Genomic DNA, 21,762 nt, shown 5'->3' on the forward strand with positions numbered 1-21,762 from the left:
GAGTGGCTCCCTCGATGACCATGTGAACAGTGGGAGATGGGGAGCAGGGCGGCTCTGGGAAGACAATCCCAGAGACTCCATCACAATCATCTAGTGCCATCGGGGGGAGGGGGCAGCAGGAGAGAGCAAGGGCATTTTCCTTGTGACTCTGTGGACTTGGCTCTGCCTGGAGTTTTCCAAGGAGACCAGAAGTCTCTGTGACCTCACCCATTCCCTCCTGAGGATTCTCTGAGAAAGCTGCTAGACCTTTCAGGAGAAGGTGGTTAACAGAGCTGGACAGATGAATATAGCACAGTCCCTTCTCTCAAGGGACTACAGACTGGTGGGGAAGACAGATACGCATACAACTCATTTGGGCTCCCAAGGACCTCGGCTCTTACGTTCACTGTGCACCATGCCAGTTACCTATGCATGGGCTTCTTTTTCTAGGCTGTGTCTAGATCTCTGACATGCTCCAGACCTTAGTTCTTCTGGCTTTGCATGGATGTGGCAGGTAAGTGATGGAACAAATAAACACTCCTCCATTCAGAATGAGAGGAGTATTAAAGACAGACACAAGCTGGCTACTTTGAGAGGGGAGAGCTTGGCGCTTTCCAGCTGGAGGACTGGGAAAGGCATCCCAGATGTGGCACCACTGAACTGTGTCGTGAGGGGTCAGCAGATGGGAAGAAATGCAATCAGTGAGAAGGGGAGAGGTGGGGATTCAACTCCCCCTGGCCTGGGCTCTGACAGCCCGATATCGGGGACACCATTTAAATTAGAGCTTATCCCAAGAAGTCAGCACCTGCCTGCTGTCCACCGCGCCTTGCAGGCACCTTGTGTATTTCCACTTAGACCAACTTATTTATCTTCCCAATAGCCCTAGGAGATCAGGAGAGAAGGCCGGGCTTGGCGGGGGGGACCACGTGCAGGAGTGTAAGAAAGCCAGGTGAGAGGCAGGCCTCTGAGGTTCAGACCAGCCTCGCAGCCAGTTCTGCCAGCAGCACACCGTATGACCCTGGGCAAGTCCCTTTCCTTCACTGTGACCCAAGTTCCCATTTATAGGAAGAGGAGATGGGATTCAGTTACTGTTGTGAAACCTTCCAGCTCTTAACATTTCATGCCCCCTACTGTGCCCGACAGGAAGTGCCAAGTTCCTAAGAAGGGTGGCGGTTGGCCCAGGTTATTCAGCAAGTTGGGGAAGTTTCTTGGAAGTGAACCCATTGTGAGCAGTAGCGAGATGAGATCTGTGTTTTCATGTTTACCACTGTGATAGCCATAGCATCTTGCACACAGTAGGTGCTTAGGAAAGACACTGAATGAATCAACGCAAGTTTCCAGACTCCTGAGTTAGACTATGCAGTGGACTGACTGTGTCCCCTCCAAATTCATATGTTGAAATCCTAACTCCCAACGGGACTGTATTAGAGGTGGGGCCTTTGGGAAGTAATTAAGGCATGAGGGTGGAGCCCTCATGAATGGGATTAGAGCTCTTATAAAAGGGATCACAGAGAGCTCTCTGGTTGTCTTGCGACCATGTGGAGCACACAATGAGAAGACTGTAGTCTGCACCCTGGAAGGGGACCCTCACCCAACCATGCTGGAACTCTGATCTTGGACTTCCAGCCTCGGAACTGTGAGAAATACATTTCTGCAGTTGAGAAGCTACCCGATCTATGTACGTTTTCATTGCTGGCTGAGCCAACTAAAACACTGTAGATTCCAGAAGCTGCTGCCTTTCTATCGGGCTTCCAGAGAGAAGCCCTCAACTTCCCCAGCAGGACAGTTTGTTTCTGAATGGGGATTAGACACTCTTTATAATTGATGTCAGAACTGACCAGGGGAGTGAGAAGCTGGGACTCATCTTCAGTTTCTCATGGGGACCTGGAGCCCAGTGTAGCTCACAGGAGAAGCAGGGCTGCAGTGCAGAGGAAGCCATTCGACAGGTGTGTGTGGAAAACCATCTGAGCCGCAGGACACCACAGGTGAGTGGGTTTGCACCTTAAGGACTGAATGCTGCTGGGCCTTCCAGAGAATGGCAGCCCCATGGAGATGGTACCAGGGCAGGAAAGCAGGGCCACAGCAGCCAGGGTGCCGCTGAGCACGGAAGCCAGGAGCCAGGGAGCACAGGGGCTGCGTGATCCTGGGCTCTGGACCAAGAGCGACACAATATTTTAGAAGGCTCGGTAGGATGAAGGTCAAGGTGGACCTATGAACGAGGAGAATCTTGTTTCCTATTCCAGCTGGATTTTCTTTGATTTCAGTTTTCATTCACATACTTGCTGGCTTATTCATTTCTAGGGAAGTCACAAGATTTCCAGCAGAGCCTTTAGAGCATGAAAGGATGATGATTTCTCTTCTAGAGAAAGGTCCTAAGTCTTTAGTTCAGGGGCTTTCAAACTTTTTTGAACATGACCCACTCTTACAAAATACATTTTATGTCAAGATTCTAGTACACATAAATACATATATTACTGAAACAAGGGTGTCAAGAAACAAAACTTGCCCTTAATGTAGGTGCCGCAGGCTTAACACAATAGTTCCCTAAATGTGGTCCCGAATCGGCAGGAATAGCATCACCTGGGAACTTGTTAGAAATGCAAATTCTCAGGCCCTGCCCCAGACAGGCTATATCAGAAGTTCTGGTTGCTTTACCAAGCCTTCCAAGTGATTCTGTTACATGCTAAAGTTTGAGAACGTCTGCATAGTATATATTATACTATTCTAATCGATTTCGTTGTTTTTTAAAAAGTGTTGTTTGTGAGCCACCAAGTCGGGGGAAGCTTAAACTACCTTTGGAAAAGACCTCTGAGGCCTCCCCTGGGTTCCTTCTTCCCTTTCCAAACTCATCTCTACCATCCGCTCTTCCAAAACCGTGTCCTACGCAGCCCCAGCCAGGCCCACCTCCTTTCTGGTTCTTAAACTCTGGCCTTTCTGCTCCCAAACCTCTGTGTTATACTCCCCTGCTAGGAGCCTCCCCTCTCAGCTCCTGCAAGGCTGGCTCAAGCTCCCTGAAAGTTCTTGCCTCAGATGCCCTTCCTCAGAGAGACTGTCCTGTCTAACTGGGCTTTAGCTGGTCTGTTTTCGTCCGTCATCACCCTTAGCACAATTGATACTCGTCTGCCCCCAGTTGACTGAAGCTGCATAGAACAATGCCTGGCACATAGTAGGTCCTCAATAAATATTTGTTGAAGGAAAAAATGAATTAATGAGTAACTCTCAATCAGACGTACTTGGGAACGCATCGTCATCACCTGAGAAGTATTTCCAATCCACAAAGTCCTGCTCCCTTCTCCAACCTGGACCTTTCCAGTGAGAAACCTCACCACTGTTTCGGAAGGGGGCACAAGAAGGTGGAGAATCCCCTCTCCTGATGCTCCTTGCCTCACCGGTCCCTCCACCATTCTGGTGTGTAATATTTCCATCAGGGAAATGTAGAGAGAATAGCATCAAACGCAAGTCTGGGTTCAAGGCAGGGCTCACGCACAGCCTGGCTGTTTGACCTTAGGGAAGCCCATTGTAATACCTGTTGGCTCAGTACCACTGGGGTCACAAAACCTGCTCAAACTCCTTTAGAGAGTGGTCAAGGGTCAACTAGGATAGAACTTATGAACATGCCATCTATTACAAAGGATTCACACCCTTAACACCTAAGGTATTGACCCATAAGCCACATTTGTAGCATTAAACACAGCCCTCCCAAGGAAGCTGCCAGAGCGTGGGCAAGAAGTCCATGGTGGGAGCACGCAAACAAGAAAATACCTACATGGCTTCTAAAAGGAATCCCGAGCCTCAGGGTCTAAAAGACGGCTTTGGTGATTTGCATAATGATTTGCATATCCTTTACCAGTCATTTGAGGCCAGTGGCTGATCTTCTCCAACCATCCTTGGCCTCTTCACCTTCAAGGCCGCCCACCTCCCTGCCCCCCCGTCTCCCCCGCCGCCCGCCCCCCCCCCCACTGGAGCCCAGCCTGGACAAATGGTGGGTTGGGCTCCCCCTGGGGGCTCCCACGGCCTTCCCCTCCTCCCAGAAGCCAAGCCGGGTTGGGGGCGAATCCAGGCCCGCGGAGAGCTCAGTGCCACACTGCCTGATGGATGGCAGGCCTTAAGCGCGACTGAGCTTTCACAGTTGAAACCATTAAAGGTTATTCTCCTTTTAATTCTTTGTGGTCGTTCCTTCCTCAGAGAAACCTCTGATTTTCACTTGTGAGACCCTCGACTGCACTTGTCACACCCTAAAAGGTGATTTCAGTTCTCGGATGCCAAAGAACCTTTTCTGCTAATCAAAACACAGCTGCAGAGGCCCGTGTGATCTGCTAATGGGCCCCCAACTCTGCGGTATGTCTGTCTGTACCTGGGAAAATAGATATAATTAGGATAACAGATATCATATGTATATGCTAATGCATCAGGTAAAAATGACTAGCAATGAGACAGGAATTGAGTTTGCCAAATCCCATTGGACCAGCTAGGCAGCTTAACCTGAGGCCCACCCCGTCGCTACCACTCCCTCACCAGAACCAGGCCTGGTGTCCTCTCTTCATCCCCTTTTCTCCCCTCCGCCTGGACCCCCTCATGCAAATTATTTTTCTTTTTCATATACAAATTGATCCCCATACTTTTCTGAAAAGGCTCTTTCAGTAGCCCCAGCTCTGGTGAGGCTGCAGGAATCTGAGCGTCTGAGAGGCAAGGGAGGCAAAGAGGGATGAGAAGAGAGATCCTCTTTAATGTTTGGCCTTTAATAAGGGTTCTGTCCCCACAGTAGTAGCATCACGACCAGACCTGGCAAATCATTACCGAGAACGAATTGCCTTTTTCAAAGGGACCCTAAAATGGGCATAATAACAGTACCGACCTGAAAGGGACTGGCAAGCCGCAAGCTCTCAGATGATGTTATCCTTTGTAATGGGTTCATGGGGGCAGGGAGTGGGGGGAGGAGGGAGAATCAGGATCAGGCCCAGGTCCTCACTCCACTATATCCCTCCATCTTGGATAAATCATTTCACCTCGCGGAACCTCAGTTTCCTCATCTGTAAAATGGGCTACTATTGCCTACTCTCCTGGGCTGTTAGGAGGGTCAGATAGACAGTGGATGGATGTCATGGTGTATAAGAGTAAACCACAGAAGCTAGTTATGTGTATGGAGTAGTGGTGTCTGCATCTCTTGGGAGCTCCAAGCCTGATGTTATGGGTTGAAGATGGGATGAAGAGGACTTTGTTCCCATCCAGTCTGTCAAAATTACTCAAAACTGTGCAGGCAGGCAACATGGGCACTGACTTCTACCAAGCTGTTCAGGCATTCAATGTGGGCATCCCATTTCTGCCAAACTGTGAGACTCTGCATATGGACACCTGACTTTTGCATTGGGACTGGGACCGTTTTCATTGCTATATGCTCTGCGCCTAACACAGCGCCTAGTGCATTAGAAATGTTTAAGAAATATTTATTGGTTGCCTGAATAGATGGATGAATAAATGCTGAATTGCATCATAAATTTCTCTGCCCTGTGGGCGGAGTAGAGCGAGCTGTCAGAATCCTGGTCCCTCTACAAATAGTGAGGACGATACCTGTATAGTGCAGATGGACTTTGGAGTCAGAACCACATTCAAATCTTGGTTCTGCCATATCCCAACAGTGATTCAAACCTTCTTTGAACTTCAGTTTAAGAAAATTTGCTGAACCTCAGTTTTCCTCATCTGTAAAATGGGGATTAAAAAATATTACCTCCTTTATAAGGTCGTTGCGCAGATTTCTTAAACTTGTACTTACCAGTGCCCGCAGATTCCTACAGGGAAGGTAGAGAAATTGAAGTGGAGCTTCTTTCCCCTCCACCCTTCTTCCCTAATCACGACACAGATGCCGGGGATATTTCAGACCCAGTCCAGTCCCAAGCCCCGGAAGTGAACCTGATCCTTTATCTCACCACGGCACTGAGGCTTTTTATTCTGTTGAAGGCATCAATATTTGTTCAATAGTGTAAGTCTTAAATAAGCATCTAAACGACATATTACAGATGATGAAAGTCATTTCTGCACAGAAGATTATCTCACGTGATCATGTTTCCATCGCTATCTGGGACCTCTGTAGTTGGCAAATCTCCGGAGCTACTTAAACGATAACATTAGTCCTAATACCGTGTAAAACGACTAGTTCCTCAAGGTAGGTTTATTTTTTAATAGTGTATGTCAGCAGCAAATAGCTCGGAAGACCCCAGAGGAAAAAACACAGCCCAGGCTCTCAGTGAAGTGATGATATGGATATATTTAATATCTGTATTAAAAACCTTTTAGGCGCCATGGTGATATTGAACTGGATAGTGAGACATATACAGGCAAAATCCTGGGCTGCTTATAGGGCCCTACGCAGGGGGCATTACGCAGGGTGCATTACAGGAACCTTTTAGGTTGTTCAAAGCCAAATTTGGGCTTCGAAAATCTTTGACAGACATTTGACCCCAGTAGTAAAATACTCTGAAACACAAGCTGAGAGAACAAAATCACTTCCTTTTTTTTTTTTCCGTGAGTCTGTTGATAAGTTTGCGGCACTGTTGAAATGTTTAATCACATGCCTCCAGCAAGACTGACCTTCCATCTGAAGTTGCAGTCTATTAGAGCGCCCAGAACATACTTGCTCTTTACCCAAAAGATGGCTGGGTGGATCCTTAGAAGGAAAATAAACCACGAGTTGAAATGAAGCATGGAGTCACAGATAAGAACTGAAAACAAACTTTATTTTGGAGTCAATGTCGGGTGAGATAATGTAAAACTTGCACCTAAGTTCCTAACCTGAATGTACAGGGTTAAGTCATGGGTGGCCACAGGTCTGGCCTAAGCTGCAGCTCTGGGACGTTGGCTGGTGTCAGGCCTGCGCCAGGGAGGGGAGAAGGGGCAGCAGGGGATGGAGCTGCTCGCTAGGGGCATTTACCTTCCAAGAAAAGGCAGTCCTCTCTGCTGTGGTGTGCAGTTTCAGCTACATGCACCATCCCTTCCCTCTGGGCTTTGTAGGAGCAGCTCTCGCTTTAGACTTTCAGACTTAACCAAAAGCAAACTGAGTTCTGGGGCCGGAGGATGCCTCTGAGGCAGTGAGTGCCATCAGACTACGGACACTGCAGCCCTCTTAGGGCCAGTGAGGCATAACTGGACCCTCCCTCGGAGGAAGGGGGATGGAGACCCCTTAGAGGACCACAGATAATTAACCTCTTCTGGTAACCAGTCATTCTAGATGATGCCTTGAAGGACACCGAGAGGCAATGGGTCAACTGAGAATTGTGAGGTCACAAGTCTCTAAAAACTGATGAATAAAGATATAAGGAATTCCCTATATATCACCCTGGTCCTTGGCTATCCAGAAAGCTAAAATTAATTACTAAAATCAGATAATTGTATCCCAAACTGGGTTATGAGGAATATCAGGTATCATAGCAGGAAAACGTACTATGTCCTGAAGTGAAAACCCAGCCAACAAAACTGGTTTCACTCTGCTCAACCCAGTGTTTCCCCAAATTATTTGGCTATGCATTCGTTCCTTCACAGAACGGTTGGTATCATCTCACTCTTGTGAAATCCATTTGCAGGCTCACTGTGTGGTGGGAAGAATTCTAAAAATGCTCCCCTCTTCCCAAGATCCTCTTCTTCTGGTTATCCAGTCAACCCCTAATGCAGTTACTGCTGTGAAGGGCTTTTGCAGATGGAAATAAGGTCCTAAATACATTGACCTTACGACAGGGAGATGATCTCCGTGAGCCTGACCGAATCAGTTGAGCTCTGGATCGAAAGAGCGAGATGGTTTGAAGTCCCATTGCCCCCTGGCTTTGAAGGTAAAGAGGACCACGTGGGAAGGGATGCGAAAGGCCCGGAGAAGCTGGGCGTGATGCCCAGCTGACAGCCAGCAGAGATGTTGGGGCATTAGACCTGCAGCCACGAGGACGGGAACTGAGCCAACAAGATGAGGGACCCTGGAAGCAGATTCTTCCAGAGCCCCCTCTCCCCGGACAAGAGTCCAGCTTGGCCGACGGCTGGATTTTGGCCTTGATTTTGGCACGGAGAGCCAAGAGCGAGGTGAGCCTGCCCCAAGGAACTGTGAGACAATAAACGGGTCTTGTTTTCAGCCACGAAGTGTGTGGTAATTCATTCATCATTCAGCAATAAAAAACGAATACATGCTGATTCAGAGAAATCAAAGCAGAATGAACTGAGTTCCCTCTTCCCTACCCCATCACATTTATAAGGTTCTGTCTAATCAGGTCCTGCCAGCGATGCTCAGACAGGGCAGGGCAGGTGTCTCCATTTTTACAGGCAAGGAAGTAGACGCAGGGAGACGGAGGGACTTGGCCCGAGACACTCAGCCAGTAAATGCACGCAAGGCGACTTGAAGGGGGCTGTTATTTGTGACTTGGGGTGGGGGGCGGAGTTCCTTTACTTCCTCCCGCTTTCAAATAGGAAAAAAACGTGAACCTTGGGAGACATTGCAGGTGGGAACTCGCAAAGGAGGAGGAAAAAAATAATTCAGAGGACACATCCGGCAAAGGGTCTGACTGCTTCGTCAGAAAGGTCCTTGCTTTCATCCCTTGTCTCTGACCAGAAAAGCTTGTCAGAAAATGGACTCATAGCTGTGAGCCAGTGACAGTGTGTGGGAGCAGGGTGCCTGGAGGCTGCTGGAAGTGGATGGCAGGGGTGCTTTATTTGGAAGACTGAGAGCAAGACACACAGGCTTATAATACTGAGAGGAACAATGTCTACGGGCTGACCTCCCAGATGGGTGGTTTGCAGAGGTGGGACCGCTGCCATAAGTAATCTGCTTTCTCTGCCACAAGTAGCTTCCTCCCTGTGCTGCCACCACCCCTTCTGCAGCCCCTACCTTAGCATCATGTAGCAGACAAGTCATCCAGCACCACCTCCATGGATACAAGGGGAGCCTGAGGTCCGGGAAAGGGACAAGACTCCTTCAAGACCACAGGTGGCCTGACTTTCCATTCAAGGATCCCCCCAACACACAAACCACACACACACACCACACACACACACACACACACACACTCACACACAATACTTGGCCATCGTATGACGGCAATTCCCCATGTTGGTTAATGATCACTCCTGATGAATCAGAGTTCCTTACCAAGCAAATGTAGTGTGTGTGTGTGTGTGTGTGTGTGTGTGTGTGTGTGTTTTGTGTCCAGCATGAGTCAGAACTGCGTGTTTACTTCTGTCCTAATAATAATAGAGTCCAACCCTGACTGAGTGCAGACCCACTGCTGGACACTGTCTTGAAAGTGCCCTGAGTTCACTCACTTCATCCCAACCACAAGCCCATGAGGTCTTGAGGAAGTTTCTGGCCAGAGGTGGGTCCAGGTTTTGTAGGGCCTGAAGCTTATATGATTTGGGGACCTTCTTCAAGAACAGGAATACAAAGTTACCAATATAAAATTAGGTACAGGGTCCTGGAAGGCACACAAGAGAAGGGCTCGGAAGCATCACGGTAAGTCGGCCTGAGTTCCCTCTTCCTCCTCGGCAGAGGTTAGGGCTGTATGTTCCTACCCCCGTGAAGTTAGCCAGGCCACGTGACTTGCATCAGTCCATGGGCTGTGAATAAACTTCATGTGTGTCACTTCCAAGAGGAAGTTTTGAGAGTCAGTGTGTGATTCTCCACTTTCCTCCCCAGCCCTGATGTTCAGGGTCCCTGAATGGAAGATGGGGGTGTGTGCTAAGATGGACCCTCCTTTGCCCTGGGGCTCTGAGTCATTACATCCCTACAGTGATTAGAGCATCCCCTCCCCTCCCCCTGCCCTGTGTCCATCCACAGTAAACACAGAGCATGAGTGAGAAATAAGAATTTGTTAAATTAATTCCCGAAGATCTTGGAGATTTTTTTTTTTTAACCACAGCATTCCTAGCTTAACCTCACTGATATAGGTAGGGGTCTATTGTTGTTCCCATTTTCGTAATCTGAAGATATTTGTCCCACCTACAGGCTGCTACCCAGCTCCAGCTGACGGTTGTAAAAGAGGAATGTGAACCAATTGTTGCCAGATCTTCTGATTTTTTTTAAAAGAGAGGCTGTAAATCCAGAGTTTTAATGCGAAATCCTGATTATTATACTTAGGTAGCTGATTGGAGTCATTTTCTTTTCCTGAGCACGGCAAGACCAGCACATCAGTGAGCCTGATTTGGTTCACCGGTTTGAGACCTTACACCCTCCAACTTCTCACTCAAAAACAAACAAACAAAAAACCAGAAAGCGGCTGAAAATTCAAGCCAGGAACAGGTATGTGTGAAGTGACGGAGTTAGACAGAGAAGGACAGAGAAAGGGGGCGGGGACAGATACAGTGGTCTGAGAAAGCCTTTGAGGGCTGGTAGGACTGGGCAGGAGGGGTTGCAGGCTGATGCCCGTGTCCAGAGAGGAGAGGTCTCAGGCAGTGAGTTGACTGGGCTTGGGTCTGTTCCTGGAAGGAAAGAGAGTCACATACATTTTCAAGGACTCAAAAACGTAGAAAATGTTTTGTTAGGGTTATTTAAATTTTTCTGTGACACTGCCAGCCTCACACACAAGTACCCCTCGAGGAAACACTCATCCGTCTGTGTGATGCATACCTGGGAGCTTGGCTGTCACCGTGAGCCTGTGGGATTGAGCAAGATATGGCCGAGGGTCATTGAGTCAAAGAGAGAAGGGGCTTCCTGGAAACAGGGGATCTGCTTGGACTCAAAGGTCCTTCATAAATCCCTGATGAGCCCAAGGTATTTCCATCTGCCTTGTCTCTTTTTCCGCTGTTTGTCTGTGAGACTCAGCACGTTCTTGTGGAATGAAACAATGAGCAGTTAAGAAGGAAGGTCATGTCCACGTGACTCTTAACACTAAGGCTCTGACAAGAAAAGTCAAGGTCAGATGAGACCAGTATGCTTCCAGAACATCTGACCTCACGCATTAACCACCAGGTTCCCAAGGCACAGAGGGGAACGTGACATGCCGTAAGAATAAACAGACCATCAGTGGAAATAGAAGCTTGGAAGCCAAGGTGTTTGGAAAACCGAGTCACACGATGAAACGAGGCCCTTTGAGCGATTTCTTAGAACTTTAATAAACCACGAGCGCCGTGCACTTCCGAGAGGGCAACATGGCACCCTGCTTGGCTGTGGAATCCCTTCTTCTTTTCCCAGAATCTCTTGGCAAAGAATGGGACAGAGAATGTTCTTTGAAACATGTTGGCTAGTTTTTCCTTCGTGGCTTTTCTCCTCACCTCTCAATATCCTAGGCTTTCTCCCCAGTTTTCTTTTAGAATGGCAGTTTTCTCTCTTCAGGAAATGTGTCATTTCTACTTATCCATTAGTTTCAACAAGTAGGTGGTGCAGTGGAGACTGGGGGGGGGGTCCTTGCATATCTGTCACTGTCACCTTGTGTCCTGGGGCTCTCGGGGGTGGGTTCCAGGACTACCCCTATTCACCAAGCACAGACTTTCACAGTGGGAATTTCCAGCCCAGGGGAGACAGGCGAAGCAAAGGGACAAAGCACTTGGGAGGTAGCAGCCTTCTAAAGGAAACACTCCCTCTGCCTGGGGACACGTTCTGGGGGAGGAGGAAAAGGAAGAGGAGGAGAGAGAAACCCCTGAGTGGTTGACCCAAAGGGGCCCCTTTTATGGCCTTCCTGTTTATGGCTGAGAAGTAAACAGCCTGGGAGCCAGGTCGTCTCCGACAGCAGCTGGGGCACCAGCTCGAGCTGGCTGGGGACCCTCTCCTTCTGGGTGGCAATGGGTGGGGAATCTGTCAGTCATGCGAGTCTCAGGGGACATTTTTTTTTTTTTTTTTAACCAGCGTCTTGCGGCATTTTCCCTTCAGCTCACACCATCTGCTTCACCCCCCTCATTGGTCTTACGCCTTTTAGGAGCTAGCTGGGGATCTGTGTGTGCAGGCTCAGGGCGCAGATCCCAGCTGTGACGCTTAGCAGCTGTGTGACTTCAGGTGAGCCCTGCACCTCTCTGAGCCTCCTTTGTAGTGAAGAGAAGAAGGATGTGGAGACGGCCGGTGAACAGCACTTACAGCGTGCCTGGCCTGTGGTAAGTGTCAATACACGTTTACTGCTCTCCTGATGATTTCAGCTGCCCTCCTGACTAAGCCCCCAGGGCCTTAGCCGAGGGGAGGGGTAGGGAGCTGGGGGAGGGGTGAAGCCCACCTCTGAGAGGCTCCCTGGCCTTGGTCTAGGCAGCAGCTCTCGCTCTGGATTGGAACCCGCAGCACTTTGCCTCCCAAGAAATGCAGGCTGTGATGGATGACGAGATGGTGCCCCAACTAAGATGAAGAACACAGTGCCAGGGGCAGCAGACACCAGGAGAATCAATAAACTATAATTATCAGGGACATTGTCTGTGGGGGTGCGGACAGAGAGAGACAGGGGAGGGGGCGGGAGGATGCCAGAGAGGAGAGCGCGAGAGCAAGACACACACACACACACACACACACACACGCACGCACGCACATCCTGAGAGATCCAGAAAAAGCATGCGCCTGAGGAAGCAAACGCTAGAAGGCAGAACCAGAGGTATGTGACATGCACGGGGCCCCCCCTCAGCTCTTTAAATCCCCCAAGTTCTCATCCCCATCAGACCTTTGCATCACTACTAAGAATATAAGAGCCTAAATATAATATCTGTAAAGAATACTGGATTAACTCTTTGATGCAAAGGTAAAATTTTCCAGCGTCCCAATGTCCACTTATAAGATCAAGTCTGTTCATTTGGTTAGGCTGAGATATGAAGTCGATATGCCCAGCAATATATTGTGTTAGAAACACTGGTTCCACATCACCAGGGTCTTCATCATCCCCGAATTCACCGCTACCTCCCTGGCTCACCACCCAACGCTTTTGGAACCGACATGTGATGTAGTCTGTCACCAGGAGTTCATGGCGAGCCTCGCGTACCCCCGGCTGTTGGTGAGCTCTGCCATGTTGCCACTTACCTGATATCTTGTAAAGCTCTCTTGAAAAGTTGCCTTTTCTGAGCCCCAACACTTTGAGGTCTCAACCCCCAGAAAGGATGACTAAAAATTCTGCGTGCATTTCCTGCCCCCCACCTTTTTTTTTTTTTGCTGTACGCGGGCCTCTCACTGCTGTGGCCTCTCCCGTTGCGGAGCGCAGGCTCAGCGGCCGTGGCTCACGGGCCCAGCCGCTCCGCGGCATGTGGGATCTTCCCGGACCGGGGCACTAACCCGTGTCCCCTGTATCGGCAGGCGGACTCTCAACCACTGCGCCACCAGGGAGGCCCTTCCTGCCCCCTTTTGATGTGGTAACCTGGTAACCTTTACGAGCGCACAGCTGGCATGAATCGAGTTCATTCGGGCTTGGTGTGCCTTCTGAACGTATTAGAGTGTCTCATGGGAGGCATGCTTTTGTGACACTCAGATTGGCTGAGTTCCTCCCCACCTCCTTTTTTAAGGATAATTTTTTTTTTTAAACAAACACACATGCAAACAAACTTGTTTTACTTTGGGCTTTATTGTGTGCCTGGCACCAGCCTAAGTATTTTACAAGCATTATCTCAGTCAGCCGCCTAGTCTCAATGGCACCAATAGGAACTATTTTTTCCCTCATTTGTGTGTAGAGATGCTGGCCAGAGGTCTCGCCTCCCTGTCACAGAACTTGCAGGGGGCCGAGCTTAGTGGATGCCCAGGCCGGCCCTGAAGCCCAGGGACATCACCGCCTTTCCCGGAGAGGAAACTGAGGCCCGGAGAGGTTAACACACAAGGCCTCACAGCTCACCATAGCAGTGACAGATGAGCTTAGATCAGGTCTCCCAACCACCCAGAGAAGTTGATGAGAAAATGAAGGACACAGAGTTAAAACCCAGCCTGCATTGGGTCTCCAGGATGGTCCCACACAAGCCCCGGCCTCCTTCCCACCTCCCACCTTCCTACCCCCCACCGCCTCGAGGATGCACACAGCCCCTCCAGGTCTAGGTGACACCTTTTATAAGCAGGTCAGCCTCCTGGCCCTCGGCTGGGGAATCGTGTAGCTGTCCAGACTCCCAGGAGGAAGCAGCATAGGGCTCCTCCGAATTCTCTTTTCAATCTGGGGGGCACCATCCAGAAAGGTCTCTCTGGCCTGGAAGCAGAAGGAAGAGCCCCATGTGTGTCCACTTGGCCAAGGGACCCTCGGTGAGAAGATTGTTCCTGGCTTTGGGGTGGCCCGTTCTGCACATGCGCGCAAACCTTTCACCTTGTGCAGGAGGGTGATGGGCACCTGCACAGCCAGGGGTTTGGGTTTCTCTCTCTAATCACCCAGCACAGCCTCCCCCTTTTGGGAAGGAGAATGTGATTTCTACTTTGTTTCTTTCCATTCTGTTATTTCAAATTGACACAGTGACCTGGGGCAAAGTGCAGCAGGGAGTTTCCTTTTATTCTTATCTTTTCATTTTGTTTTGTGTCGGTTTAAACTGTATACAACTGTTGGAGAGCTTAATATGTATACAATGAAGCCAGATACCAGAAACGTAAATTACCTTCAAGACTCTGAGCTTTGAGAATTGGTGGGATTTTTCCCTTTTAAAACTCAATGCAATTTTTCATTTGGTAACTTACTCTCTAACTTGATAAGATTTCACAGAGAAAGCATGGTTTAAAAATTCTTTTTTAAAAACGTGGTGTGTGTGTGTGTTTTCTACTTTAATGAAAGGAAAAAGGAAAACATAGAATGGTAGTCTGTTAGGAAGCACGCTTCCTAATTTATCCCTCCCCCCAAACCCCTTTCCCCTTTGTTTTCTATGTCTGTGCATCTCTTTCTGTTTTGGAAATAAGTTCATTTGAATCGTTTTTTTAGGATTCCACATATAAGTGATATCATATGATATTTGTCTTTCTCTGGCTTACTTCACTTAGTATGATTACCTTAGTATAATAAGGAGGTTGGATTAACGTACACAAACTACTACATATAAAATAGATAACCAACAAGGACCTACTGCATAGCACAGAGAACTATACTCAATATTTTGTAATGACTTACAAGGGAAAAGAATCTGAAAAGGAATATATATTTATAACTGAATCCCTGCATTGTACACCTGAAACTAACATGATATCGTAAATCAACTATACTTCAATTAAAAAAAAATACTAAATTCGCCAGAAGAAAAAAAATGAAAGAAACAGTCTTTTTGCTCGGGAAACACTACCCTATTGGGTTACTTAAAAGTAAGTTTACTTACAACCAGGGATGGGTTTCTCCAGTTTCTTCAACTTCAAGCCTAAATCGTGCTCACTCTTAAAAGACATTCAGGGCTTCCCTGGGCTTCCCTGGTGGCGCAGTGGTTGAGAGTCCTCCTGCCGATGCAGGCGACACGGGTTCGTGCCCCAGTACGGGAAGATCCCACATGCCGCGGAGCGGCTGGGCCCGTGAGCCATGGCCGCTGAGCCTGCGCGTCCGAAGCCTGCGCGTCCGGAGCCTGTGCTCCTGCGGAGGAAAGGCCACAACAGTGAGAGGCCCGCGTACCGCAAAAAAAAAAGACATTCAGAACTACGAATGTGAGACTTTACAAAAGGCTTAAGACATGTGAAGGATTTGAAGCAGATTTTCTTTAAGCAGAAGGAAACTCCAGCTACATGAGGTAGAGTAAAATTTTCCACAAATTCAGCCTGTTGATTTCTGTTTTATTTGGGGGAGAACGGGTGATCTGTGTCACCCCAAGCAGAGGAATCATTTTCATTAGTTGTTTTCTTACTTGCTTTAGGTGTGTGGAGAAGTTTGGAAGCTCTGGAAGAATAAAAAAATGTTGGGAAAAAATAATGTAAGTAATTACTCTCTCTCTCTTTTTTCTGACCTAGATTTTGTCTTTTCTTCCTCTGTAGCTCCCAACCAAGCATGTTGGACTCTGCCCCACCATGCCCTACCTCCCCCCTGCTTCCCACCCCATTCCTGCTGCCCCCCTACCAAGCAAGGCCAGCCGCCTGCTGGCTTGGACTCCCACAAGTGGTTTGTTGGTGGGGGGAGATTAGGGAGGGTTGGAAGATTGGGGGAGCAGAGCAGTTTCCATAAGCAGAATTGGGGGCTGAACTTCAGCCAGAGGCCACCATGCCAAGGGGATGATGGGCCTGGAGGTACCAGCTGCTTCTTTCTTTTTCTGATACTGAATTCAACATCCCAAGACTAGTAAAACCTCCCACTCCGGGCACTTCATGAAACGGTTATATAAACTATGCTGACTGCTGCTGCGAGTTTTTAAGTATTTAAAGGCCTTGCTTTCTTTTAAAAAAATATGAATTTGATGTCAGCCTTTCATGGAGGCAGGCGGGAAAGACACTGTAGGAAGGATACTGTAGCTACTGCCAAAAGTGTTGCAAACGGTGATTTTCTGCTTATTTTCTCTCCCTCTTTGTTACACACGTTTATGTTAGCAAGATTTTGCTTTCTATTTCGTATTTCTTTCTCCCACGTCAAGATTTTGAATCTCTGCTCAAGCGCTCAGAAATCTGTTTGTGCACCTGGGGACACGTGCATATTCTTCTCACTGGGTGATCCTGTGTGGCTTCCCCTAAAGCCCCCACTGTGCTCTGTCCCCCCTTGAAGTTCACACCTGGGTGGCCCTGACATAAGCTAAATGGTCCAAGCCCTTCCCAAGTTCCCAAGATGTCTCCCTCCCCATGCGCACAGGGTTTCTGGCTGTTGTGTCTATAAGCATGGACCAAACGCCCCGCTTTGTGGGCTGATTTATGGTTGCATTAGGGAAAACTCCACAGAGGGTGTAAAATACAGTGTTCTACTCTTGGGCCTGAGCTTACGTGTTATCGGTGATTGCAAGTGCGTTTTATAACCCCGGTGCCAAATCGAAATCAAGGTGATTTGAGCATCAATCTCCCGGATAAAATCAGGGCCTGCTCTATTGTGGTTTGACCTTCATGGTGCCTTTGGCTGGTCCGACTTGTCTAAGTCCCTTGGACAATTACCCAGGGATAGTTGGAAAATGCAGCGATAATGGCCAGAGCTGGGATTACCAGCTGTATCAAAAGGCTTAACTGCTCACCCCAGAGACTCCTGAGCATCAGAGAAAAAGCCCTAAGAGGAGGTTTGCATGTCTCTAAGGAGCGCAAGCTGCAGGCAGGGAGGGGGAGCGCCATGGGGACCTTTTCCTGAGCATTTAGACTGTACCCCTGAACTCCATAGCAACTCCAGAATGCAAAACTTTGAAACTTACAAAAAAGCCGTCAGACCACTGGGCTTCAGAAAACCAGTGCAGGCTCTCCTGGCCTTATTTATAATCCCAAGATCTCAGTCGACTATAGGCCAGGGAAGTAATTAAGTTTCTAAAATGAATGGAAGAGCTGGCATAGGACTGAAATCAGTGGTATCCATCCTGCCACCACCAAAGTGGGTTCTTCTTGTCGATTTTTATAGAGAATGATCAGAGGCTTCCTGAAAAATCGGACAGTCTTTTTTCAATACAGTTCAGTAAAGTTCAAGCCAAAATGTTGAAGGCTGCACTCACAAGAGCCTAGCCGGGTTAAAGATCTTTTGAACAGATTTGTGGAAATTGTAGATTTTTAGAACCTGAAGGCTCTTTAGTGACAGTCATAGGGTTTTTTTAGGATAAATATGTTTGGTTTTTTTTGTTTTTTTTTTTGCGGTACGCGGGCCTCTCACTGCTGTGGCCTCTCCTGTTGGGGAGCACAGGCTACAGACGCGCAGGCTCAGCGGCCATGGCTCACGGGCCCAGCCGCTCCGCGGCATGTGGGATCTTCCCGGACCGGGCCACGAACCCGTGCCCCTGCATTGGCAGGCGGACTCTCAACCACTGTGCCACCAGGGAAGCCCTAGGATAAATATTTTTAAGTCAGGGTTTTATGGCTATAATCTGAGTTTCTCAGCTTATATTTAGTCCAAACTTCTTTTTAAAGTAATTCTATCTCCTCTGACTCTGCACCCTTTCAATAGACCAGGGGAGGAAGCTTAGCTGGCTCTTCAAATGGTAAAGACTGTTTTACAAATCCCTTTAAGATATGCTAATGTATATGGGCTGATTATTGAGATAAATACCTTCTGTTGGAAACTGAAGTTCATTATAATATATGTAATTAGTCACTGGTCAGACGAGAAGTTATAATTTATTGTCCTCTAATTTGGATTTATTATCAAAGATATTTAATTTAAAGGAATTACAAAAAATAGCCTGATTTGAGTGGTTATGGAGATGGTGGGCATTTAGTAAACTTCAAAACTCTTTTTTCCCCCCCAAACTTTTCTAAACCCATTATATGCAATTTCAGGAAATAACACACCAACATTAAGAGATGACTTGTACTGGTTGATAAAAAAAAAAAATCATTTTTGTAAGCCATTTTTGTAAGAAATGATGCAGTTTTCTCTTCCAGACCCTCATTTTTGGAACACTAGGTAAGCTTGCATGATAAGAGGGTCCAAGTTCAAGTAGAATTATGGAGCTTGTGTGATGAGGATGTCTTTTGTGTCAATGTTGGGTGGGGCAGGAAAACTAAAATATTAGATGCTTTTCCTTTCAGATTATAATTTCTTCTGGACAGTGTATAAGAGACCAGTAGTTTGCTACAGATACAGCTTTTGTATAAAAGGGGAGTCTCATGCCATTTCATAAAGTATGTTTGCATAAAGCTCCACTGGCCTTTCAAACATATTGTATCTGCGTTCCTTTATCTGATTCCTGCTCTGTCAAGACTCTGAGCTCCCTCTGCCACACAGGAACGACTTTCCGGTAGCCCATTGTCTCTGAATGCATGTCTGTGTTGAAGTGGGGCTCATTGGCACAGTGTGGAAGGCAGCCCTCATCCCTCTCCCTTCCTAGGAACCCTCTTTTTAATCAAGGCAGCCGCAGTTTGACTTGGCACTGAGTTAGTCTGAGATGCGTCCACAGAGGAAGCGACACCACCACGGGGATGTCAGAATTTTCCGTCCTGAGAGGAAGGGATCGTCCGTCCGAGGTTGATGTTTGTAAGAATATATCTTTCAGGTGTGTGTGTCTTCTGATCCAGATCATCCTTGAGCCATGTGGACACTGTTTTTGAACTCACTGGATACTGACATCAGAATGTCGCCCTCTCAAGCCCCATTTCTTAGAGGTCAGAAATGGGGCTATTTGATTTCATGACTTCTTTCTTTTATTGAAGTACAGTTGATTTACAACGTTGTATTAATTTCTGCTGTACAGCAAAATGACTCAGTTAAACATATATATGTATATATATATTCTTTTCCATTATGGTTTATCACAGGATATTGAATCTACTTCCCTGAGCTATCCAGTAGGACCTTGTGGTTTATCCATTCCGTGTATAATAGTTTGCATCTACTAAGCCCAAACTCTCAATCCTTCCCTCCTCCCAGCCCCTCTTGGCAACCACAAGTCTGTTCTCTATGTCTGTGAGTCTGTTTCTCTTCGGTAGTTCAGTTCATTTGTGTCGTAGTTTAGATTCCACATATAAGTGATATCATACGGTATTTGTCTTTCTCTTTCTGGCTTCCTTTGCTTAGTATGATAATCTCTAGGTCCATCCATGATGCTGCAAGTGGCATTATTTCATTCTTTTTAACAGCTGTAATATTCCATTCTATATATATACCATAGCTTTTTTATCCATTCATCGGTCAATGGGCATTTAGGTTGTTTCCATGTCTTGGCTATTGGGAATAGTGCTGCTATGAACATAGGGGTACCTGTATGTTTTCGAATTAGAGTTTTGGATTTCATGACTTCCATAAGTAAGAGTGAGGCATGGTCAGATTGGGTGTGATTTGAAATATTCTTCCTGTGGATAGAAATTCTGTTCTCTTATTGAAGGAGAGGTTGGAGGTGAGGATGCTGGACACCTTCTTTGAGGACAAGACCTCAAACCACCCTTGTGGATATCCGGGGGAGCAGATTTGCGAGTGGTGGAAAAAACAGAGTCCTGAACTTCATGAAGCACCATGGGACACCTCCTGGCCATTTCTGCAAAGGAACCCCTGGCTTCCTCTCTGCTCAGGAAGCCCGGGTGTGCAGGGGTATACCAAGGGTGGGGTGGGTGGAACCAGGGGGTGCATTGACTACAGAGAATTTAAAAACGAACACCAATTAAAAGTGGTCTCCTTTTATTATCACCGTAAGCCAGCAATTCTAGCATTAGTGATAAAGTACTGCCACAGAGAGTACTTCAGTAATGCACACCTCAGCTCTGCATGGGGGGTGATGTGGGGTTCTGGTCCAGATTCCCACTTCTGCGTCAGGGCAGCCCCTCCCCAGCTACTGAGAGTTTTGGCTGCCAATGGCTCAGAGCTGCCACCTTCCCTGGAGAGTTACACCCAACCTTCCCTGAGCAGCTCATGGCCAGTGGACAGCAGGCCCTTTCAGGGGCAGATAGCCCTAAGAGAGAGTAAAGCGTTCAGAGTCCTCACCTCCACAGGCCATGCTTAGACCCAGCTCCAGACCATAACCTTGCTCAGCCCCTTTCCTTTCTCCCTCCTGCTTCTTTCCCCCACGCCAAGCACTCCCTCAACAGAGCCCATGCAATCAGATCCCTGTCTCAGGCTGGGCTTTGAGGGAACCCTCCCTAAGTCATCTGACTTTCAGTCAGGAATGCTCTGCATGGCCAGAAAACTTGGCCTCTGCCCGCCCCTGCAAGGTCCACCTGCAATCCCAAAGGGTCCATATGTCTAATTTCTTCCTCTTCACCTGTAGATGCCAGATGTGCTCCCAATACAACTGTGCGCTTTTCAAGTGCCTTCAATGTCATCCATGGGTCTGCAGAGTAACAGAACCCTGTGTTCCCTTGAGGATGTTCGAATTCTTTTCTCAAGGGCTCTGCTTGAAGGCTATATCCAGCCTCTGGGAGGCAAGATAACATGAGTTTTGTGGCCTGACAGACCAGACTGCCATTTACTTCCTGTGCAATACCAGGGAAGAGATTAAGCCCAGTGCCACCCTTACCCAGCTGGTAAAAAACAGCACCAGCATGGGACCCAGGAGCTCCATTCCACAGTCCCTGCTTTTAGCAACTATTCTGATTAAAGGGTGCGATGGATCTAAAGTGCTAAGTACAGTCCCTGGCTGCTCATGAGATGTTAGCAATGAGGGTGATTATCCCGTTGAGGAGGAGATGACGAAGGTGGTGATGGCAACGAGGTTGAGAGAACAAGATTTGTACATCTGGATAACAGAGGACAATAGACCAGCCAACAACCCATACATTCATCCCTGGCTCCTTCTGAGGAGAAAACAAGGAAACCAAACCCTTGGGGTCCTGGAACGAGCACTGCTTTTGGAGTCAGATACAGACTTTGGATTGGTTGCTGACTTTGGGTGAATTTTATAAAATGGGCAGAAATGTCAGGTTTACATGAAAAGAGATCCTGGGTACAAGTGCTTAGTGTGGTAGGGGTCCAGCAGATGCCTGGTGGCCGGAAGAAGACCGTGTCTTGGGAGAGTATTTAAGGGTGACTCTGGAGAGAAGTTGTGCAAGGAACTCTATCACTGACCTACTCCAGGGGGGTAGGTCAAGGTAACTCTAAAGAGTTACTGAGATTCCAGGGGACGGGGCATTGTTGGCTCTTATGACAAGGACTTGCTGATTTCCTTGATTTCAGAGTGGCTGTTTCTCTACACTTCATGGTCCTCTGCTATTTCCAGGTCCTGTTTTCACACATTTGGCCCCATCCTGAAAGTAAGCACCCCATACAAAGGCCAAGGAGGGCCGAGATTTCAGCCTATATTATTCATTGCTACACTCCCAGTGCCTAGGATATTACCTAACATATGCTCAACATTCAATAAATACTGTTGAGAAAGTAAACTTTCTCA

This window comes from Phocoena phocoena, chromosome 20 (genome assembly GCF_963924675.1).
Source record: "Phocoena phocoena chromosome 20, mPhoPho1.1, whole genome shotgun sequence".
In the NCBI taxonomy this organism is placed as follows: Eukaryota; Metazoa; Chordata; class Mammalia; order Artiodactyla; family Phocoenidae; genus Phocoena; species Phocoena phocoena.